Raw genomic sequence first — 23,809 nt, 5'->3', positions numbered from 1 at the left:
CTGTGGGAGAGAAGGAGAAAGTGGGCTTTCCAGCTTCTGTAGCAGAAGAAGTCAAAGAAGGGAGAAAAGAGTTAGTAAAGATGGTGAGTGAGCCAGCCCGTAGTGTTCGCCACACTGTCACTTATCGATAGGGTGCCCGTATGTCCCCACATGCCAGGGGCAGCCCTGGTTAACACCTGTTGTCCCAGTGTGATTATTAATAGCAACCTTCTGTTCTCAGAAGTGTCCTGGTTTGAATGACAAATTCTACGTTCACTCTACTTATTGACCACTTGCTGCTTACCGTAGTCTCTCGTTAAATCGTTAAATCGTGGTTACGGATTAAAAAAAGATAGAATGCAACCGTAAGATACATAATAAGCCAGGATTACATGTGGTGAACGCCTGTGTGGTACAGGCAGCAGACGTGTTGGGTTTACGGGAAAGAGAAATGCGTGAATCAGTAAATGAGTTGGGGTGAGCTGATTGGGGTGGAGATGAAGTATAGGGGGAGATGTGACACCATGGCATGAGAAAGAAATGGATTTGGCACAGTTTGCAAGATGGAAAAGTTTATGTGCCAGGACTTGCTTTGAAAAGACCAACAACAGGGGTCCTTGGGTGACTCAGTTGGTTGAGCACCCAACTCTTGATTTCGGCTCAGGTCCGTGAGATCGAGCCCCATGTCAGGCTCCATGCTCAGCATGGCATCTGCTTCACCCTCTCCCACTGCTCCTCCCCCCACTTATGCTTGGTTGCTCTATTTCTGAAATAAATAAATAAATCTTAAAAAAAAAAAGACTAACAACAAATGTTTTAATGCTGCTTTTGTTTGAGTGATGAACACTTTGTAATATGGGATACAATACAAAGATATTGATTTGGCCCAAGAGTATTTTGAAGACTTACGACACAAAATAAAAAGCCATTAGTATATTAAGTCAAATAGACTTTTCTGCCATCACAAAATTTATCAGAGAAATTTTGCATATGTGAAGAAACATTGGTTTCTAGATTATCGTCTTGCGGAGCGTGTGGTAGTGTGACCTTGAGCTGTTTAGTAGTGAAGTCCTCTTTAATCAAGAGAAAATATTTGTATCTTCCACATTTTCTTTTGAGTTGATTTGAAATGAAAATATTTACTTAGTTGTTTATTTTATTTTCCTTAGCTTGGTTTTAAAATCCCAACAATTTGTTTTACATATTCAATCATTCTGTTGGGCTGGTTCGTGGGCTGACATAGTGGAAATAAACAAAATAAAGAAATTTGGTTCTTGTCTTGTCCCTGGCCACTAACCAGTAAGTCTCCTTCTTCTCTGGATCTGTTTCTCGAATACAAAATGAGAGATTAAATAATCCTGTGGCTCCTCGACTTTGTGTTCCTAAGAGTCCATGAGTGTGTTTGGTTCATCAAGGGAAACCGCGAAACAGCCAGTCTGCTTGCAGCCTCGGGTCACCTTGGTTTAAGGAGGTGTTGAGAAGTAAGCCTGCAGAGGAAAACTGGCATGAGGCCACGAAGTGCTGAATGTCCATCTAAGCAACTTGCCATTTGTTTTTGGCAGAAGCAAAGCATTTCCTAAACATCGTGGAAGATCAGTGACACTCAGTGGGTTGGAAGGAAGAAAGACAAGGAAGGAAAAGACTTGTTTTATTCCAAGTTCTGAGCTATTTTGCAGTGTTCAATGACTAACATGGTCCAAAGAGCAGTGAGGCTTAGCTCACCTATTTCTGGGTTTGTGTCCTGAGGAGTTCTAATGGCACATCACGGGTCTAATCATTTCGATGCAGTCTGTTGATGGTGGTCCACCACCAGCCCTCCCACTCCCTTTCTGCTGCTAGAGGTATCCCCCACTTTTCAGAGTTCACGTTACACCATTCCGCTGTTACGGAAGATCTACATTGGTACCTGCTTTTGCTAAACTCAATGACATCCGAAAAGGATTTTGGCTTTTAGGGAAAGGGGCAAAAAATGAAAACGCATTCAGCATTGGTTCTGCAGTGAGCTGTTCAAGAGGCAGTGCACCCGGAGCAGTGGCAGAGGCCCCACCGAGCCCCTTCCCTGGGAACTACACTCAGCATCTCAGCCTCACGCCCCAGAGCTTCCAGCTGTGGTCTGTGAGCCTCTCTGCTTTATCTCAATTTATTTTGCGCATCCACTAGCAAACTGTGTCCTAAAGTATCAGAAAAGCTCAAGAGGGGTCTGGAAATGCTAAAAAAAAAAAAAAAATCCCATAAAAATTAATTGGCAGTTGCTCCTTTACTTTATGCCATTTCAGCTTATGAAAGGTTTCGCAGGATCCCTCTACTTTCAAAAAGTGGCGGAAACGTGTATCTCCTTTCTAAATGAGATCGCCAATATTCTACGGCCTCATTTTCCTATTACTTTTATTTTTGAAGGGAAAGATTTAGAATCTAGATAATTTGCCTGTTCAGTCATCTCAACCACTTTGTGTTCAGATTTTCTCTGGGGAAGTAATGTTGTCAAAGAGCTGAAGAGAGGAGCACTCGGGTATCATGCCTCCAGTGTCAGGAGTAACCGCACTGCGGACTGTGGCCTTTAAGTTGTCTGTTGTGGTGGTTATCCCAGACCGATGTCTTCAAGGTTCCAAAGACTGTTGGTCCTGACCCGTTCCATGATCCCATCTCTGACCACCTTTAATGTGGTTTGGAATTATTTTGGAATTTTTTTCCTCCTTCTAAATCCTCATCTTTACTTCCTGTCTTATCTTCCCCATTCCTAAAAATTGGTTTCTTTTTATGAAATCTTCCTTACGTAGATTTTGGTTTTCTCAACTTTTCATTTGTCAGATTTAGAATCATCTGCAGAGCCCTCCCTACTTCAGCTAACTGTTGGAAATATTGAAAAAGATTCCTCCTTGTTCCATTCCCAGGACAACTCATTGCCTTGTCCAAGATTGCTCAAAGTGCTGGGCTTCTGTGGCTGTTCTGAACCACTCACAGGTAACAGATGTGCTCATCCCTCTTTTACGAAGATGTTTGCAGTTCCAGTGTCCAGTGAAATTGCAGCAGGTCCGCTTGTATGTGGGTGGTATGGAATACAAGACTAAATATACCCTTTCAAGCATTTTCACACACAGAAACACACAACAGTTGAGATTTCAACTGAAATCCATTAAATTTGTAGATTTTTGAGGGGAGAGTTTACGTCTTCATTCTAGTGAGTATTCCCTTATTAAACATTGTATGTCTTTCCATTTATTAGATCTTCTTTTATGTTTTCCAATAGGCTTTCTTGGGTTTTCATAATTTATGTCTCTCTCAACTCCTTTGTTGGATTTATGCTTAGGTATCTCATGAATTTTATTGCTACTCATGTCAGTGAAGTATGTCTTATTATTTCCTTATCACCAGATTATTATTGGTGAATACAAATGTTATTGAATTTGCACTAATCTTGTCTCCAGCAACACTGTTAAACCTACTTAGTAGTTCTAATGGTTTATGAGTAGGGGCTCTGGGATTTTCTATGTTTAAAAATCTGTGTCTGCAGGGACGCCTGGGTGGGTCAGTTGGTTAAGCATCTGCCTTCGGCTCAGGTCATGATCCCAGGGTCTTAGCAGGGAGCCTGCTTCTCCCTCTCCGTCTGCCACTCCCCCTGCTTGTGCTTTCTCTCTCTCTCAAATAAATAAATAAAATCTTTTTAAAAAATTAAAAAAAAATAAAATCTGTGTTTGCAAATAAGAACAGTTTTATTTCTTCCTTTTCAGTATTTAGTTATTGTCTTCTTTCATTGGATAGAGGCCCCAATAGATGCTGAACAGAAGCAGTGTTAGCAGGCATCCTTGTTGTCTTCCTGACTCTGTAAAGAATGCTTTTAATATTGAGCCACTTAAAAAGATATTTTCTATAGGTTTTGGTAGATAGCCTTAATTTGCTTGAGCAAGTTCCCTTGTACACCTAGCTTGCTAATATTTTTATTAATAATGAGTGTAAAATTTTATCAAATGCTTTTTCTGTATCTCCTGAGATATCCTCTTGCTTTTCTCCTTTGACTGATTTAAACCTACACATCTTCTATTGTTAAGCTATGCTTATATTCTTGGGAGAAATTTTACTCGGGTGAGCTGATATAAATATGTTGCTAGCTTTGATTTAGCACTACTGTTTTATTTTACATTTTTGGTATCTATGTTAGGGAGTGAAATTGGCATATAATTTCACTTTCTTGTACAGTCTGCCAAGCTTTCGACAGGTATTCTATTCCAAAAGAGCCTGAGTTGTGGTTGTAGCTTAAAGTATAATTTGTTTCTTCTGTGGTGTGTACCTAAACTACAAACAGTGGTATCTTTTCTTATTTATTTATAACTTCCTTTGAGGCATTTGGAATCATTTACTAATTATGATAATAATCAAGACTCATTTTGGACTTTCTCTCTATAGATTGTCATTCAAAAGCACAGACTTATCTAGAGCTTCATCAAGTCAGTTTGGACACTTGCCGTGGTGATAACAAGTCCATTACGAAGTTGGGAATAAAGAATAATTAATCTGTGTATTAACTATCGCTGATATTCATCAGGCCCAATGGTTTATCTAAAAACAAAGCACTTTAAAGAATATTTCTTTCTGGGAACGCCTGGGTGGCTCAGTTGGTTAAGCGTCTGCCTTCGGCTCAGGTCATGATCTCGGGGTCCTGGGATTGAGTCCTCCATCGGGCTCCCTGCTCAGCGGGGAGTCTGCTTCTCCCTCTCCCTCTGCCCCCTGCTCATGGTATATCTCCCTCCCATGCTCTCTCTCTCTCAAATAAATGGATAAAATCTTTAAAGAAAAAAAAAATACTCCTTTCTGATTCTCCTGCCAGCTTTTGCTACTGTCATGCCCAACCTTGGACTTCATGGCGGCTGCTGGTTCCTTCGAGCATTTTGTTCCACAATGAAATACACCAAATGGAGGCCGCAGGTGCAATCAGGCAGGCTGAGATGCCATGCTGGCCCGGTGACTTTAAGTTTGGACAAATTCCTTAGCCCCTCTAAAATTTTAATTTTTCCATCAGTGCAATGGGAATTTTGATATCTGTCTTACAGAGTTTGTTATAGTGATTAAATCGGTAAGAGCACAGTGTTTGGTATATTGTAAATGCTTAATAAAAGTAGCTTTTAGTATTTTTTCACTGTTAGAATGAATAAAATGATAACAATAATATGTTCACACCAACTAAAAATATGGCTTCTTTCAAATGTCTTTCAACATGGGCTATTAGTTTGTAGATTTAAAGTTTATCTTATAGTGCCTTTCATATATTCTGTCTTAATTCTTTTTCTTTTAACAAATATTTATTCGGTGCCTCCCATATCCCAGGACTAAATGCTGGGGAATATTGAAGATATGAGATAAATAAGTAGCAGACATCAGTCTAGAAAGACTAACCACAATTAGAATATGAACTGATAGAACATAAGATATGAACTATCAAGATGGAGTACGAGAGAAGTTATGAGAATATCAAGATATGAGTTCAGTGGGACTGGTGAGGAGGAAGCCACTAACTGTTTAGGTAAGTGGCAGAAAACACCAAGATGGTATTTCAGTAAGGTCTTAAAGGCTGAAAAAGGTAAGGGGCAAATGTGTTCCAGGCCGAGCAAGCTGGGTATATAAAACCATCCAGGCATGAAAAGATACTTTAGGAAAGGAAAGGTAAAACTTTAGGAATAAATTCCATAACTGATTCAGATGTGAGATCTTCCCTTCAGGGCTGGCTATGTAGCTCTGGGTCTTTGAACTTGGGGGCAGGGGACGAGGGATGCCTTGGAGCCCCGGTCAACAGTGACCCTCTAGTGTCCTAGAGGCAGGAGTTCATTCACTGCTAATCAGTGTTGGTTTTGGCTCCCCTGGGGAGGTGTAAACCTGAAGAAGGAAAGGAGAAAGGCAAGGGCATGGACGTGCATATTTACAGAAGTTTGGGAGGAATTGAGAAGCGCAGAGAAGGACTTGAAATTAGAACAGGGATTATTTCGCATGCTTTAAAATAAAGCAAATTCTGCCGGAGACTGCTAACATTATCACACCCTAAAAATAAAAACAAAGGGATAGGGAGCCTTTTTCACTCTTAACGTGATCATTTTAACCTCGGTAACCTTCCAAAGGGAAGCCACAATTGGGTTGTTTTTATTGCCTGTGGGCTGGAGCAAACGCTGGCGTGTAAGCATTCTAATGCTTCCAAGTCAAAGAGCCTTCTTAGGGACGTCTACCCACGCCTGAGGTGCGCTTCACTGGGAACCTTAGAATGTTGTGTGAAAGCAGCAGGGCATCTCACCAAACCCCACGATGTTTCAGAAATTTTCCAGCCAGAGGTGTTCTGGTTAGGGGCACTTGTAACAAACCTGCCCTTGTTTCAGGAGAGAACACTTGAAAGAGTTTGGGTATTTTGTTTTTAAAATTTTTTGCCTTTATTTTTCCTTTATCATAGAACAGTCATTAGTGGTGGTGGTGTTCTTCCACCAGAGAAGGATATGAAGAAATATCTATTTCTGTATCTTCTGGGATCCATACTACCTTTTAAAATATCTGTACAACTCAAATCAATTCAGGCAGCATTTATGAACTGCTTCTGGGTACTTGGTGTCCAGAATCATGAAGTTAATAAGATTGAGGACTGGCCCCATAGAAACCTGCATTCCAGAGGGGAGGACAAATATGTACACAAGTGCCACAAGCACTGGACAGAATTTGAAGATGTTCAAGGAAAACACAGAGTTCATGGGGGAAATACCAGAGGAAGAGCTGAATTCTGCTTGGAGTATCATGAAGAGAAGAGAAGGGAGTTTAAGCTAAATTTGAATAAGTAGAATTTTAACCATTAGATGATTGAAATAAGAAAAAGAATGGGATGTAAAATAAGAATTTAAAATAATTGTGCTTAACAACAAAATAAATGTTTTAATTTGTTTATTCATTCATCTATTCCATAAACAAGCACTGACTCCCTACGATGCGCCAGGCATCATTTAGAGGAAGAGGTGAACAGAACATCCTTTGTCCCTGCCCCCAGTACCCTCACTGTCGACACAGATCGACAGAGAGGGGCACACAAGAGACAGATGTCCACAGAGAGGTGCATGAAATACTCGGAGAGTACCTTGGACTTAAGGGAGGCAAGGAAGACTTCACAGTGGGCTAGAGTTTGGGAGGTTCAACAGGGAATGGGTTGAAGAAAATAGTCCTTGTAGAAGAAATGCCATGTACAAAGGCATACAGGCACGAAGCAGCCTGGGATGCTTGTGGGACCTCAAGTATGGCGCCATGTTTCAGATATAGGGCTCCGTAGAGGAGGGGGAAAGTGCTCCTTGACCTTCTTAGAGTCCTTGGCTGGGTCTGAAAATTAAACTGACAAAGATTAACAGGAGAAAACCATAAACGTGTATTCAGTATAAGTTTTATGTGACATGGGAGACTTTATAAGGAAATGAAGACCTGAGGAAGCAGTGGGACCTGAGTATTTTATGTTAGGTTTGATGAGGAGTGGATAGTCATGGAGGAATACGATAAACTAAGGAGGACAGTCATCCCCCCTTATCTGCAAGTTTGCTTTCCATGGCTTCATTTACCTGAGGTCACGTGAGGCCCAGAAGCAGAGGATTCTTCTTCTGACTTAGCGTCAGAAGGTCCATAGCAGCCCAAAACTCCATCACCACATCTCCTCAGGTGGGCATTTTATCATCTCACCGCATCACAAGAAGGATGAGTACAATCCAATAAGATATTTTGATAGATCACATTCACATAACTTTTATTACAGTATATTGTTATAATTGTTCTTATGAGTTATTGCTATTAATTTCTTACTGTGCCTAATTTAGAAATTAAACTTTACCATAGTTATGCATGTATAGAAAAAAACATAGTATATACAGGGTTCAGTATTATCTGTGGTTTCAGACATCCACTGGGGGTCTTGGGACATATCCCCCAAGGAGAGTGGGGAATACTGTATGAGGTAAGTGTAGTAAACTGGGGGAAGCTTATTAGCAAGGCCTGTTTGTTAGGGTTCTAATTGGTGCCCCTTGTCTTCCGAGATGAGGCTGCTCCTTTCCTCCAGGTATAGGGATGGCACCTCACACCTGAAGGTTTTATAACATGTTTCGGGGAAGAAGGGCAAGGGGAGAAGGAAGTCAGACTGACTCTCCTGCTTAAAATATTCGACATATCAAGGCGCCGTGGGGTAGCATGCCCTGAACCCTATCAGGGCATATGGAGGAGGGCAAGTGGGAGAGGGGAGATTAGAAAAGAGGCTAAATAAAATCAAGAGCCAGATGTTGAAGAGCTTTCTAGACCATGCAATGGAGATTGAATTCTATCCGATGTTTATTTTAATGAAGTTAGTTGAAGTGGAGCAGGAATAACTACATTTCCGGAAGATCCTGCAGGCGGCTTCCTGGAGAACAAAGTGGAGCTGGGAAGACAGGAAGTAGGGGGCAATTTCGGCCCGCCAGGTCCTCGTGGGATTAAGACTATTAGAAGCATTGCCCCTCATCAGCCCAAGACGCAACTTAGAATTTAAGCAAAGATAACCATAAGATGTCTCAAACACAGATTCTGATTTTTCTCAGATGCCTTGAAAAAATATACCAAATATCAAAATATTTTAAGACTTTTATTGCCTCCTCCCTGGGGTGTCTTAAAGCATGTGCCTCTCTACCTATTGTGGGATCCAGCCCTGCTCGGTAGACAGCAGTCAGGGTGATGGGTAAAGGAGTGGGGTGGTATCGAAGTAAGAGGATTTACAGCGAGAGAAAACTCGGGATGGCGCTTAGGTTTCCGGCCTGGCTGACAGGGTATCGGCCATGCCCTGCCTTTGGATTGCTACGACGCGTCATTCCCCACGTCTGGCAGAGGCCTCGTCCGAGGCAGGCACACCTCCAACATCTGCTCCCCTTGCAGAGTCCCTCCATTTTTTTTGCTCTTAGTCCAGGCTCCAATGAGTACTTTATAATGCTCTCCTCTGAGGGCCCCAAGCAAAGCCCTCACAGACTTTCAATCCTCAGGACCAGCTTCAGCCTCTGACATAAGCAGCGTCTCAGCACAGCTCTGTCATGAGGCTCCTGACACAAGCGTGGCTCAGGAGAGGAGGGCTCAGCAGGGGCTCCCAGGGCTCTCACCCATCTCTTGCAGTCCCCTCGCTAGTGCTCCTCCGTGCAAAGGTAGCCTGGTCCCCTTCCTCACGGTGGGACTGATGCAGCCTGCTGGAGACATGTCTTCATCCCAGCATCAGGCATAATTAACCCACTCCCAGCCCCAGATCTGCCTGGAAATAAAGCCCCAGGCAACAGCCAGATGTATCTCTGGGATTGTTCCTGAATATTCCGAAGTGTCAAGTACTGAGAAGAGAATTTTCCTAATGATCCTGGGCCTAGTGTTCATTACACTGTTTTCTTCAGGATTCCCCAAACCCCAACCTCAAAAGAAACAAAACGATATTTACAGATACATTCTCGGTAGAGGTTTAGCTCCTTCTCCACGGGCTTCCGGGCCCAGTGCAGGAGTCGGGGCTCTCCTAGTGCCATTTCTTTTCTTTCCTTTTTTTTTTTTTTATAAAGTTTTTTTTTTTTTAAGATTTTATTTATTTATTCGACAGAGATAGAGACAGGCAGCGAGAGAGGGAACGCAAGCCGGGGGAGTGGGAGAGGAAGAAGCAGGCTCATAGCGGAGGAGCCTGATGTGGGGCTCGATCCCATAGCGCCGGGATCACGCCCTGAGCCGAAGGCAGACGCCCAATGCTGAGCCACCCAGGTGCCCCGTAGTGCCATTTATTTTCATGACCAAGAATTGAGCGTCTACTTCTGCTTGGGAATATATTCTATAGTTAGTCGGTAACTATGTCGCCTTCTCAGCTGCTTGATTTAATACGGTGCCAGATTTCATTTCTTTCTAAGTCATCTTATTTCTGGATTCAAAACTTTTAAAAATCTCATCTTTGAAGTGCCGGGCTAGACCATCTCAGTCACGGGGGGCCAGTGAATCGTATTGGGGATGAGTCATTTTTACATACGTGGTCATCAAAAACCGACCACAATCCCCAGATACTGGTGGAGATAAATGTGTATTTCTGTCCCTTAAGCCACGAAAATCTCTGTTGTAATCACAGTTAACAAGGCATCAACAGCAAAGGCACATGCAGAAGTATATAGAGTAAAATATGGTAGAGCTCTTTGAATCCCCCCTCCACCCCAATTTCATTTCCCTCCTCCCTGTCCACAGTTGGGAACTCATGCATCCAGAACTTGGCCTGCACTTTGCAGGTATCTTTCCTTATACATGAACAGATCCCTGCATAAGCGAATAGTGACTGTTTTCACGAAGCTCTCAGAAATGTGCGCATTTCGTGGACCCTGTGGCTGTTCCCTATGATCTGTTATCCTTACAATTATAAGTAATTCATAAAATTCAAACTAAATTAGTACAGGGCAGGGAGAGGGGACTGTGGGCTGAGAATCACAGTGGAAACCTCGATGCGTCATTCTGAATCTTTTCACGTTCAATCCTCGACCTTCTTGCAGTTCTACGCATTGAAATAATATCTAGTCTCTGGAGCTCAAGCTTTGTTTCCGAGCTGCCCTGTGAGATGAGAGATCCTCATTATCTACTTTGACTTGCCTCCTTGGGGAAATGGTTCCAGCCAGAAATACCGGGTCAATCAGTGAGCCCTAGGGAACAGTATGTAGTGCTCAGAACTGGCTCCGAGAGCCTCCGGGCTCCCTGGTGGGCAACACTTGAACTGCCTCCTCGCCCCGTGTAATCACTTCTTCCATCGGCCCCAGGATGGTGCCGGCTCTGGGGCAGAAACTGTCTCTGATTACATTTGCCTTTCCCTTCCGCAGTCGTGAAGGTCCTATGAGTGGACACCCCTGCCAAGAAGTTCTGGGAGCAGGAAAGGCACAGCCAGACACGGGAAGGCCCTGCCTCTCCCCTTAGAGAGCAGTTTCTTTTGCTTTCCCACGCCAGGTAGGCCCGCGTGATCTTTGACTCCACCACTCGCGTTCTTCAGTGGATTTGCATCACTACTTACTGGGCTCCCTGCAGATGAAAGGCCAGTTTGGGTTTGATGACTTTTCTCTTCACGTGAAGTCCAGAACGACTGCATGATTTGTGAATTTCCTGCCCCCCCCCAGAGGTTCTTCTGTTTCCCATCAAGATGAATACTTTGTTTTAAAAAAGCAACTTAATCTTTGATCGCGGAAGACTTATAGGTATAAACTTAAAAAGACACTTAAATGCCTTTCGTTACCATTTTCTTTCCTGAGAGCATTTAAAAATGTGGAGAGGCTGTATTTTATACAGACTAAGTCACTCTTTTCTGAAGACCTTAGGAATGGTTTTCTGTGAGGTGAGTTGAGGGGGTGTCCTGTATGGAAACCCGGCAGGGAGTTTGTCCCTGTGTCTGCTCCCGGCTGGCCCGAAGCCAGCCTCCTGCGAATTTTGAGTTGTTCTTCATGACAGCAGATGAAAAGCTGGAGCAGCTGAGATCAGATGTGGTGGCCAAGGAGATGAAAGCCCTGCTGTGTGCCTCTGGAATGCGAGATTGGAGTTTACCTGTGAACGATGTCTGAGATCAATGCGTTTGATTCTTTTTGGTAATGCAGTAAAGAAAAGTATCCGAGATTGGGTAGAAAGATAATGAATGAAAGCTTTTTGGGGAAGGTGAGCAAGGACAAAGTATTTTGGGAAACCGTGGGCAAGTCACATAACCTCTCTGGGCCTTTGTCCCCTCATCCCTAAAACGTGGAGGTGGGAGGAGAGGAGCACTGAGGTGTCTTCCATTTCTGACCTTCCAGGATTGCGTAGTTCTTTGTTCTAGCCATTTTGGACAGTCTGGGCAAAGACCAGTAGGCACGAAAGGGGAGAAAGCTGTTAAGAATGTAAGCAGGAATAGAAGTTGCAGGCAAAGATGTGAATGGGTGAAAAGGGAACATGAGTGGTCTGGAAGCGGAAGATTTTTTTTAATCCAAAAACATGGTCAAGGTAGTTACAGAAAAAGATTTGGAGGCAGCTGGCTGGGCAGTTTGCATTAAGTGAATATTTTCTGGTGTAACATTTTAATTCTTATCATTTAAAAAAATGTATTACAATTCAATGGCTTTTTGTGTATTCACAGAGTTGTGCATACATCACCACTACCAATCGTAGAATATTTTCATTACCCTAAAAAGGACCCCTGCTCTGCTTAGCCGCATTCCCAACCCCTCCCCCAAACCCCAGTCGGCCACTAATCTACTTTCTGTTTTTATAGATTTGCCTATTCTGAACAATTTATGTAAATCGGATCATACAGTATATGGTCCTTTGTGACTGGTTTCTTTCGCTTAGCCTATGTTTTCAAGGTTTGTTCGTGTGGTGGTACATATCAGTACCTCATTTCTTTTTCTTGATGAATAGTATTCCGTTGTCTGTATATACCACATTTTATTTCTCCCCTCATCAGTTGATGGATATTTAGATTGTTTCCACTTTTTAGCTATTATGAATTATGTTGCTATGAACACTTGTATAAAAGTTCTTGCATAGACATATGTTTTCATTTCTCATAGGTATAGATCTAGGAGTGAAAGTGCTGAATTATGTGACAACTATATTCAGCATTTATTTATTTATTTATGGTGCAAAAAGGTGATTTTATTAAAGCATGGGGACAGGACCTGTAGGCAGAAAGAGCTGCTGCTATTCAGCTGTTCTAAAAACTGGCAGATTGTTTTCCAAAGTGCTGAACCATTTTACTTTCCCATCAGCAGTGTACCAAGGTTCCAGTTGCTCCATATCCTTGCTAACACTTGTTATTATGTCTTTTTGATTCTAGCCAGCCTAGTGGTGTGAAGTGGTGTCTTGTGGTTTTATGCTCCCTGACGACTAATGATGTTGAGCATCTTTTTGTGTGTTGATTGGCCATTTGTATATCTTCTTTGGATAAATGTCTATTCACATCCTTTGTGCATTTTTAATTGGATTATTTCTCTTTTTATTATTGAGCTTTATTTATAGATTCTAGATACAAGTCCCTTACCAGATATATGATTTGCAAAAATTTTTTCCCACTCTGTAGGTTGTCTTTTCACTTTCTTGACGGTGTCCTTTGAAGCATAGAAGTTTTTAATTAATGATGGCCAGTTTATCTATTTTTGTTGTTGCTGTTGCTTGTACTTTTGGTATCACAGCTAACAAATCATTGCCTAACCCAAAGTTGTGAAGATTTATACCTATGTTTTCTTCTAAGAGCTTTATAGTTTTAGCTCTTAAAATGGTTTTTTGATGCAATTGCGTCAACTTTTGTTTATGGTGTGAGGTAGGGGGTCTAACTTCATTCTTCTGCAAGTAGATAGCCTTTTAATTATTGTTAACTATATATTTCTAGTTATTTTCTGTGTGGTTGCCCTAGGGCTTAAAGTATATTTTTGAACTTATCAGAACCCAGTTTAAATTACACTAACATAATTCCAGTGAGATCAAGAAATTTTATTCCTTTATAACTCCATCCCCAGCTCTCCTTTGGTTTGCTGTTGTTAAAATTATTACATCTATATGTGTTAAAAATACAACATATTTTTATAATTATTACTTTGTATATTTTATGTCCTTTAAAGAAACTGAGAGAAGGAAGGATAGCAAGTATAGATAGACTTGGGGGTTATTAGGAACCCCTTAGGTGCAGAAATGATCTCTGCTTTGCTCATCATCATATCCCCTGCACCTAGAACACTGTTTGTCACATAGTAGGTGCTCACCTAGTATGTAGATCAATGAATAATGATCTCCATACAGATAATAAATAGACTCCCAGAGAGACAGAACATCCCAGAAAGATAGGAAGATGAATAAATGAAGAGACCAGGAGAATAAGATTGCATGATTATGGAGGTGTTGTGGGAGAGGTAATAATCACAGTAAAAAGTAAGTCTTTCTCATTCAATGTCATGTATCTGATGCCTAGCAGAGTGTCAACAATTGGGAGAGGCTCAGTAAAGACTGAATGAATAAATGAAGCATCCTGTGGCTAGTGCAGATCTTGGGAGATGAAGCAAGAGAGTTTCAGTCTTAGAAGTTCCTGTGCTCCCCAAATGGACACATTCTCTGCCTCTTCTCAGTGACCGTGGCCCCCACCTTGTGCCCCACATCCCCACTGGACTGTCAGTTCCCTTTGTGTGCTCTCATCAGGGTGTCTAATCACTGAAGGAAGAGAAGTACAAGCCTGTTGGTTAGGACTTAGCAGAGGGGAGACAGGATAAATTTATCACTAACCAAATTGGTAGGGTGGAGGGTGGGCCATGAGAAGAGGAAGAAGAAAACTATTGGTAATAGATGAGACAACTGAGAGAAAGCCTGTGATATTCTAGACTTATTTAACTCATTCATTCCCCCACAACACCTATAGAAATCCTGTTTTGTACTAGGCTAAAGATGCATATAACAAAGTGTTCAAATTTCCTTATGCCAAATATTAAATCCTAGACATAAAGAAATTTACTTCATTGTTGTAAGAACATTCTGGAAATAACTATATAGTCCTTTATAGTGGCTCAGATATCTGAGATTGGAGCCTCCCTGCCTGGGCTTGAATCCCAACTGGGTAGAGTCGCCTGATGACCTCCCTAAGCTGACTAAACCTCCCTTTCCTGTAAACCGAGGTATTAGTACTTACCTCCCAGACTTCTGGATGAAATGGTTAGTACATATAAAGCACCTAGGACAGTGCCTACCACATAACATATAATATATAATAGCTAACTACTATTATTGATATAGACCACAATACCTAGTAAATTTCAATACAATTTTAGAATTCCCATTATCCGTAGTACCTAACTACCTAGAAATCTTCTTAGCAGCAGCCATTTATGTACATACGAATTCACTTATTTAAAAGCTTGAGCTGTTAAGAAAGAACAACCCTCTTCTCATGTATGTTTAGTTCATTTTGTTAAATGATTACTATGAAAAAGAGCTGTTTTCTACCTTTGAAAACCAACTCCATTCCAGAGGGTACCAGAACAGAGGGGAGCCAGAGGGCTGGAAAGAAGTTCCTTTTTTTTTTTTTTTTCCAAATTAGGTTAATATGAATGAATTCCTATCTGAGATTTCAAAGCTGTGGCAGATCAACGGGCTCAGGAATCAAAGGCACCAAAGGTGCTGCTGCTACTAAAATGTAGGGGCCATTCAGAACACTAATTAAAGACTGGGCCTAGTTGGTTTTATCATGTAAATGAGCAGCGTCCTGCAAGATTCTTTTCGAGGCTTAAAAAAATCTTTAGAAAGATACAGTAGAAAGGTCGAATGATTCTTTCCATCACTGTATGCAAGAACCTCCCCCGTCTCCTCCTCCAAGTGTTCCATAACCCACTATTGCTTGGACTCCCAAAGTACAATTCAGGAGTACAATTAAGATTTGTCTTACTGTAGAACTGCAGGTTCCCTTCAGACAATTGTTTTCTAGTAGAAACATAGACCTTACTTCAAACATTGAACATGAGTACCTGATGTTCTTTTCTCAGCAGCAGAATGCCTCCGTTAAGTCATGCGTGTGCAGTGAGTGTTCAGAACTTTGGGTCCTGAATAACGCATCATGTGCAGCAGAAGTTGATGGCACGTTATAGGCGTCTAATAAGTGTTTGTTAAATGAATGAACGATGGTGGTGAAGGTGAACTGAAAATAAATTGATCATAAATAGGAGTCTCAGTGAGATAATCTTACCCTGAATGATCCCAGACAAGTCATTTAACTGGATCACTCCATGCCTCAGTTTCCATGTCTTTAAAAGAGTATTGATTAATATATTGTGGTTTAAAATGAAATTGTGGATTAAAATATTGGCTTAAAAGTTTCTATCCAACTTAGATAGAAACTATGTTAATTCAAAATAATAACATTGACGGTTCCCATTGTCCAGCTCACCTGGTTACAGTAAGGAGCAGGGAAGCAATTTAAACACCAGCTCGTAAAGTTGCTCAGCCCAGTCTTACATCATCAGGAGAGTGAGCGCTCACTCTTCTTCGGCTGAGATTCCTTCCAGGGAGTGATGATAACATGTAAAACAACACAATGGATATGCAACTATGTGATTCTTCTTCTTTTTTTTTTTTAAAGATTTTTATTTATTTATTTGACAGAGAGACAGCCAGCGAGAGAGGGAACACAAGAAGGGGGAGTGGGAGAGGAAGAAGCAGGCTCCCAGCGGAACAGGGAGCCCAATGCGGGGCTTGATCGCAGAACGCTGGGATCACGCCCTGAGCCGAAGGCAGACGCTTAACGACTGAGCCACCCAGGTGCCTCAACTATGTGATTATTCTTATCCTCAGAGACTATCCAGAGGAAGAGGAAGAAAAAACAAACAAACAAAGTAAGAGGAAGAAATAACACATATAACTAGAATGATCACATTATGTGTCATGCAAACAAAGACACTTTCAAGAGTGAAAAGGCAGCTAATATTGATGACGTTGGGAAATGCTTGGACGGTCTTAGGCAAACCAGAATGTCTGGTTAGCCTGGGTCTATTGGTGCCCAGAAACACACTCAAGCGTATAGGATCAGTTTAACCCTTTTTACCTATTTTTTCCCCTTCCTGACCCCATCTTTTGTGATAAAACTCCTCCCAGCTCCTCTAGGTAAAACATTGGTAGCTCCACTTTCATTTGCTAGTTACAGCATCTACAGTTCTCTTTATAAAATCATTAGGATCAGTGAAACAATGAGGAATGAGATATGCCTTCTGCTCCATTTGGTGAAATTCCACCCATATTTTTAGCTGATTTACTTCTGTGAATGTTCTATAGTTATCCACTCCTTATCTTGTCTGATTCACTGTAAGTCCTCTTAACCTGTAGACAATCTCTTGAGTTTGCTGACTCGACACATTTTATTTCTACTAACAAACCTTGATACTTTTCTTTCCTCCAGCACAATAGGTTTTCCCTCTAGCTAGCACTGTCCTCTCAACAGTCCCACGGGGTTGACCTCTCTCGGCTGGCAGTACCTGTTAGAGTAGCTGTGTGTTGTGGTGGGAAAGAGGCAGGTTTTTTATACATTTATTCAACAAATATTTAATTAAGCATTTATTTTGTGCCAGAAACTGTTTAGAGCCCTAGATTTGTAGTGTAGTCTGTGATTTGTCTATTGGTTTTCATAATGGTATCTTTTGATACCCAGAAATTTTTAGTTCTGAGGGAGTCAAACTTTCCAGTTTTTTTTCTCTTTTTATGGTTTGTGCTTTTTGTATCTGGTCCAAAAAATTTGCCCTACTTCAGGGTTCCGGATATATTCTCTTATGTATACTTCCAGAAACTTTATGGTCCTAGGTTTTATGTTTAGGTCAATGATCCATCTCAAATTCATTTTTGGGTATGGTGTAGGATAAAAGTCAAGGTCCAACTTTTATTTGCACAGATATCTAGTTGACCCAGCACCATTTGTTAAAAAAAAGTGTTCCCTCTCTCCATTGAATTGGCTTGGTGCCTTGGCGGAAAAGCAATTTACCGTGTATTTGTAGGTCAATTTTTAGATTCTTTATTTTGATATATTGGTTATCCTTACACACCGTCTTGATTAATATAGTTCTTGTGAATATAGTCTAAATAAATCAAACACAGTCACTACCCTTAATGGATCTACAATCTGATTAGATAAACAGTCTGATATAGAAGTCATAATTGTACAAAAAGGTGGAGAAAATCAGAGTGCTAGCCACAGATGTTGGAAGTACAAAAGAGAACTCCAGCTGGTTTAGGGTGGGGTGGGTAGGGAAGCTTCCTAAAAGAGGTGACACTTAAAGTTGACCTTAAAGAACCAGTAGGAGTTTGCAGAAGGTGGGGGCAGGACTGCTGCCCTCCAGGAAGAGTGAGGGGGCCAGTGTGGCTGNNAGGGAAAGAGAGACGGGGGGGAGCTGATGCCAGAGGGAAGACCACCTTGGGCAGAGCCTTGAAGGCCATTTTAAGGGTTTTGGCTTTTTTTCTGAGAAAGAAGAGAAGCATCAAAAGGCTTTGAGTAGAGTAGTAACATCTTTGAGGTTCTTCCTAGATGTTCAGTTTGAGATAGGCCATGTTGGGGGCTGGCATGGGACAGGTAAAGACAGAAGCTCTGAGGCCAGCTATGAAGACCGTTGCTATAATCCAATTAAACCTGATTGTGGCTTGGACTCAGTAGTAATAATGGGATGATTGTGATTTGGGTAAAATGGGATAAAGTGATTGTGTTATAGACATATTTTGAAGGTAGAGTCAATAGGATTTGCTGACAGATTGAACACGAGATATAAGGTAAAAAGAAGAATCAAGGGTTTTGGCTTCAGCCGGAAGAATGTGTTGCCGTTTACCAAGGTGTGAAAGAAGCACAGTTGGAGAAGAAAATCAGAAGCTTGTTTTTTCTACTTTATTTATTTATTTTTTTTTATTTTTAAAGATTTTATTTATTTATTCGACAGGATAGAGACAGCCAGCGAGAGAGGGAACACAAGCAGGGGGAGTGGGAGAGGAAGAAGCAGGCTCCTAGCGGAGGAGCCTGATGTGGGGCTCGATCCCATAACGCTGGGATCACGCCCTGAGCCGAAGGCAGACGCTTAACCGCTGTGCCACCCAGGCGCCCCTGTTTTTTCTACTTTAGAGTAAATATGAGCGATTACTACCCAAAGTACAAGCAATTTCCCCTACAGAGGAAGTAACTGGAGGACACAGTAGAGATAGTCATATTGTGAGTTGTCAAGCCCAATGTGAGCAGCACTGTTCTAGGTAATGGAGAAGTGGTAGGAGGAAGACATGATGCCCCGCACATGGACTCTGCTCCCAAGGAGAGTTTGTGAGAAGCTTGACTTACATGGCGTGGAAAAATCCTGAAGTCAAGGACCAGATAAGGAGATGCAGGTCTCAAGTAGTAGCATAGTAGCAGCGCAGTAAGAAGTAGTCAAAGAATGCTTCTAGAAGGAAATGAGAAGGGAGCCCATCTTTACAGGATGGGGAAAACTTAAAGGAAAAAGGGCAAGATTGAGGGAATAAGCAAGAGCCACTCAGGACACAGATATTCTTGGCCTGGCTGGAAGAGTTGTTGGAAGGATTTTTTTTTAATTGGTTAAAAAATTGGTTCTTAGCACATAGTAGACATTTGATAAAGGCCAACTAATAACATTTACCATATTGGGGGAAAAGACGGAGGTACTACTGTGTGTAAAACTCTCCTGAGTCCACCCCACCCCCACGTCAACACCTACTCCTTTGATGCCCTTTGCCCTTTCTCCTTTCCTGGGTTGTCTTGTAATACTTTTATCGGAAAAGCTTCAAGTTGGGCTTTCTAAACTGTTTGTGAGAGGAAGAGAGTTGAGCTATAATAATTTCAGCATGTCCATGTTGGCAAATGGATTTTTAATAATCTCATTCATGTGAATGTTACAAAGGTCCAGAAGGGGGCAATGTGACACTTGGACTTCAAGAGGGTTGTTTCACAAATGCTTTGGAATTCATCCTATATTGTTAAAGTCAAGAATCTTAGGTCAGGGAATGATTCTGGGGTCCATCACTCTCGCTTGCCAGTAAAGAAACTGAATCCCAGAGAAGAGAAGGGACTCGCTTAAGGTCACACAGGCATTTAGTGGGAAGTTCTAGACCCTAACCTCATTCTAACGCTGTCTTTTCCCTTATAGCTTGTATACAGCTATCAAGCAAAACAAATTTTATCAAGTTAAATACAAACAAAACTTCAACCAATGAAATTAACAATATCATTTGAAAAGTATGGATGGTATTGTTCTGTTGAAACTAATTTTTTCCTCATAAGTAAATTAAGAAATTATGGTGCTTTTAAAAAACAATGACATAGTTATTCATATCACACCTTGGTTTCTTTCATACGACCAAGCCTTGATAAATATTTGTGAATTTTCTTTGTATGAAGGTATAATTTGAAATATTTTGAAATATCAGAAAACCATCTGAAGTCTCTGCTATTTTTATTCTCTCCTTGACCCAAGTGCTTTCTCTCTATGGATATATACATTTCTCATTTTTAAAGTAATTATACATGTTACAAGACATTCAAACAATATGAAAACATAGGGAGTAAGAAATGAAACAAGTTCATTTTGTAAACATTGTAAATATTGTATAACATCGGGTTGTAAAAATATTAGGTTGCTTTAACAGAGGTCAAAACAGTGGAGGCTTAAAGAAGGTAGAATCTTAATGTTCTCACAACAAATATACAAGTAAACTAACCCAGGCTGGTAACGGTGGCTGTGCACTGAGGGGGGGCCCAGGTTCCTCCTCTCTTGTGGCTCCGCCATTCTCAATGCATGGCTTCCATCTTGGTCTAAGATGGTTATTTCCATCTACACCCCCATATTCCAGCCACCAAGAAGAAGGGAAAAAAGAAGAGGAGGATGACATACTTCTTCCCTCTTAAAGGCACAAACTGGAATTGCATTTGTCATGTTTGCTCATAGCTCATGACCAGAACTCAGACAAATGGTTAAACTGAACCAGAAGAGAGACTGGGAAATACATCAGCAGGATAAGATGGTGCCCAGATAAAACGTTTCTGTTGTAGAATAATGGCTTTCAAATCTGGTTATGCAACACAATCACCTGGGAAACTTAAAAACAGACAAAAAAAGTATGCCATCTCCCAAGATCACTGAAATCAGAATCTTTGGAGGCAGGGCCTAGGTTTTTGCATTTTAAGAAAGTTCGGTGGTGATTTTGATGTGGGTCGGGGCTAAGACTCAGTGCTATAAGAAGGAAGGAAGGAAGGAAGGAAGGAAGGAAGGAAGGAAGGAAGGAAAAGAAGAAAGAAGAAATAAAAAAAGAAAAAGAGAAAGAAAGAAAGAAAGAAAGAAAGAAAGAAAGAAAGAAAGAAAGAAAGAAAGAAAGAAAACGAAAGAAAGAAAGAGAGGGAGGGAGGGAGGAAGGGAGGGAGAGAGAAAGAAGGAACAGATAGAGGGGGTACAAATAACAGCCTCTACCATAGCCCTCTTCACTACTCCCAACTCTGCCCCACCCACTCCCGGCCTCCACCCCTGCCGGGTTGTCATCCTCTAGTTCAATCTGTATTCTTCCAGACCTTTTTCAGTGAATACACAAATGGACACATAGATACATATTTGCGTGTCCAAACACCCAATAGTGACTCTCGAATTTCTATATGTATGGGTCTTGGGATAGTAATCTTATCAGAAAAGGTGTCAGCCTCTGTGGGTTTTTTTTCTTTTTTCTTTTTTATGGAAGCTTACATTAATTTAAGAAAACATAATCCATAAGGTTTTTTTTTTTTTATTTCTCTGTTCTGTTAGTTCAGTTTGCTATTGTATGCTGACACGGCCTCGCTTTTTCATATTTGATAACTCCTGTCCTGTTCCCTGTCATCGCTACCCTTACTTACCTTCACTACTGGGTAAATATTTAAGAATTCTCACTCTGAGGGATCACTGAAGTATGGGAGTCTCATAAAAAAGGTTTCAAATGCACCTGAACTTTTTATATGGTAAAGTAAGAGCTTTTGTTCTGGGACACTTTTCTCCCTTTCCCGGACTCTCGCCCTCCAGCCTCTTGTTAGCTTTCTTGAGTTCTGCTCAGATAGAAAAGGACAACGTTTTCCACTCTTCTCCTGAGGCCATCACTCAAATGTTATTCCCTGCTTCCTAGTGAACATACTATATCAGAGTTGAAGAAAGTTCTAAGGCAGCAAAAGAGCAGTTTCTGCTTTGACTTGCAAATATTTTTAGACCCCTAAAAATAAACGATGAGCTGCAAATAGGCATGAACGTTCCCACACTGTGTTTCCTAAATTCATTATTTCTGAGGAGACGAAGAATACATTTTGTTTTTCTGCTCAGGGCCACCTGCTTGTGAGTCAATCCATGATTCCATTCTGTACCTTAATGCAATTCCTTGTTCATCCTGTAGCTTAATGTTATTTCTTACTTGTTTAGAGGCCGGCATAATCCCTCAGAAGAGATGGGAAGATTTGTGTTTTGGAAATGAATCACGAATGAGATTGAAATCTTTACGGGGAAGGCCTTGGGTTTCTGCTATGTCCTGACTGGAGCATGACAACATTCTCTTCCTTATGTGTTTAGAATTCCTGGCTCCACATGTTACAAGGCTTATTATCTCCATCCTCATGGAGCTCATAGTCAAGAAATCAAAGGCAACTTCCTTCTTCTTTTTTTTTAAACTTAAATATGTGTTTCCATTTTTAAAATAATTTGTTTTTTTCATCATGATAAGTGCACTCTCGAATCCTCCTCGTCTATTTTCCCCATCACCCACCCACCTGCCCTCCGGTAACCATCAGTTTGTCCTCTGTAGTTAAGAGTCTGTTTCTTGGTTTGTCTCTCTCTTTTTTTACCCTTTGCTTATTTGTTTTGTTTCTTAAATTCCACCTATGGGTGAAATCATATGATATTTGCCTTTCTCTGACTTACTTCTCTTAGCATGATACTCTCTAGCTCCTTCCATGTCGTTGCAAATGGCAAGATTTCCTTCTTTTCTATGGCTGAGTAATATTCATATACTTGTTCTATAATATGGCTGAATAATGGATTATTCAGTGAATTATATGATTATATAATAATTATATATAGATTCCACATCTTCTTTATCCATTCATCTATCAATGGACACTTGGGCTGCTTCCCAATTTGGCTGTTGTAAATAACGCTGCAATAAACATGGACTGCATGTATCCCTTTGAATTAGTGTTTCTTTGTATTTTTGGATAAATACCCACTAGTGTAATTCCTGGATTATAGCGTAGTTCTCTTTTTAGTTTTTGTGAGGACCCTTCATGCTGTTTTCCACAGTGGCGGCCCCAGTTTGCATTCCCACCAACAGTGCACAAAGGTTCCTTTTCTCCACATTCTCCACTGACTGTCTCTTGTGTTTCTGATTTTAGCCATTCTGACAGGTGTGAGGTGATACCTCATTGTGGTTTTGATTTGCATTCCCCTGAGGAGAGATGTTGAGTATCTTTTCATGTGTCTGTTGGCAAAAGCGACTTTCTTAACTTTAGTCAGGCTTAGTTTGTTTTTTGTTTTTGTTTTGATCTATGAAAGGGGGATGACAGTACCCCACATCACAGGACTGTCATGTCATGTCATTCATCCATTTATCACTGTCGTAAAGTACCTAACATTTTAAAATTACAAATGTATTTTTGATCTAGTAAATTTTAACAATCTTTTTTAAAATAGCATTATAGAAAATTTTAAACAGATACCAAAATGGAGCATAGAATGTAATAAACTTCTGGGGCACCTGGGTGGCTCAGTTGGTTAAGCGTCTGCCTTCAGCTCAGGTCATGATCCCAGGGTCCTGGGATCGAGCCCCACCTCGGGCTCCCTGCTCAGCTGGGAGTCTGCTTTTCCATCTCCCTGCCACTCCCCCTGCTTGTGTTCTCTCACTCTGTCTCTCTATGTCATATAAATAAATAAAATCTTAAAAAAAAAAGAATGTTATCAACTTCCACGTGCTCATTACCCACCTTTAAAAATGATTAATTCATGGCCAATCTGGTTTCATTTAAATTTCCATTATTCCCTCCACTCTTGGTTATTTTGAAGCACATCCCAAACATATCATTTCATCTAACAATCATTTTTTCTGGAACTTTGGTTTTTTTTTTTAATTGACTTATAGTTGACACACAGTGTTACATTAGTTTCAGCTGTACAACAGAGTGATTCATCAAGTCTATACCTTATGCTCACCACAAGTGTAGCTACCATCTGTCACCGTACGTTTTTACAATACTATTGACTGTATTCCCTATGCTGTACCTTTTATCCTTGTGACTTATTCATTCTATGTCTGGAAGCCTGTATCTCCCACTCCCTTTCACCCATTTTGC

General features: G+C 41.0%; 1 protein-coding gene and 1 long non-coding RNA gene across 3 annotated transcripts in view; one reads left to right on the top strand and one right to left on the bottom strand.

Annotated features, from left to right (window-relative positions):
* NIM1K (NIM1 serine/threonine protein kinase) overlaps positions 1–23,809 on the top strand; it is a 65,087-nt gene that overhangs the window by 10,999 nt on the left and 30,279 nt on the right. The gene's annotated exons all lie outside the window — the stretch shown is intronic.
* Positions 6,869–23,809, bottom strand: part of LOC103664653 — a 32,209-nt gene continuing 15,268 nt past the window's right edge. The window contains exons 2-3 of the long non-coding RNA XR_569110.2: positions 15,875–15,985; positions 6,869–7,657 (exon numbers count right to left, since the gene is read on the bottom strand). This is a non-coding gene — a long non-coding RNA (uncharacterized LOC103664653). The remainder of the gene's footprint in view (positions 7,658–15,874; positions 15,986–23,809) is intronic.

The sequence above is a fragment of the Ursus maritimus genome, unplaced genomic scaffold (genome assembly GCF_017311325.1).
Source record: "Ursus maritimus isolate PB19 unplaced genomic scaffold, ASM1731132v1 scaffold_15, whole genome shotgun sequence".
In the NCBI taxonomy this organism is placed as follows: Eukaryota; Metazoa; Chordata; class Mammalia; order Carnivora; family Ursidae; genus Ursus; species Ursus maritimus.
The sequence above is the reverse complement of the archived record's forward strand: the minus strand, read 5'-3'. Positions and strand labels throughout refer to the sequence as shown.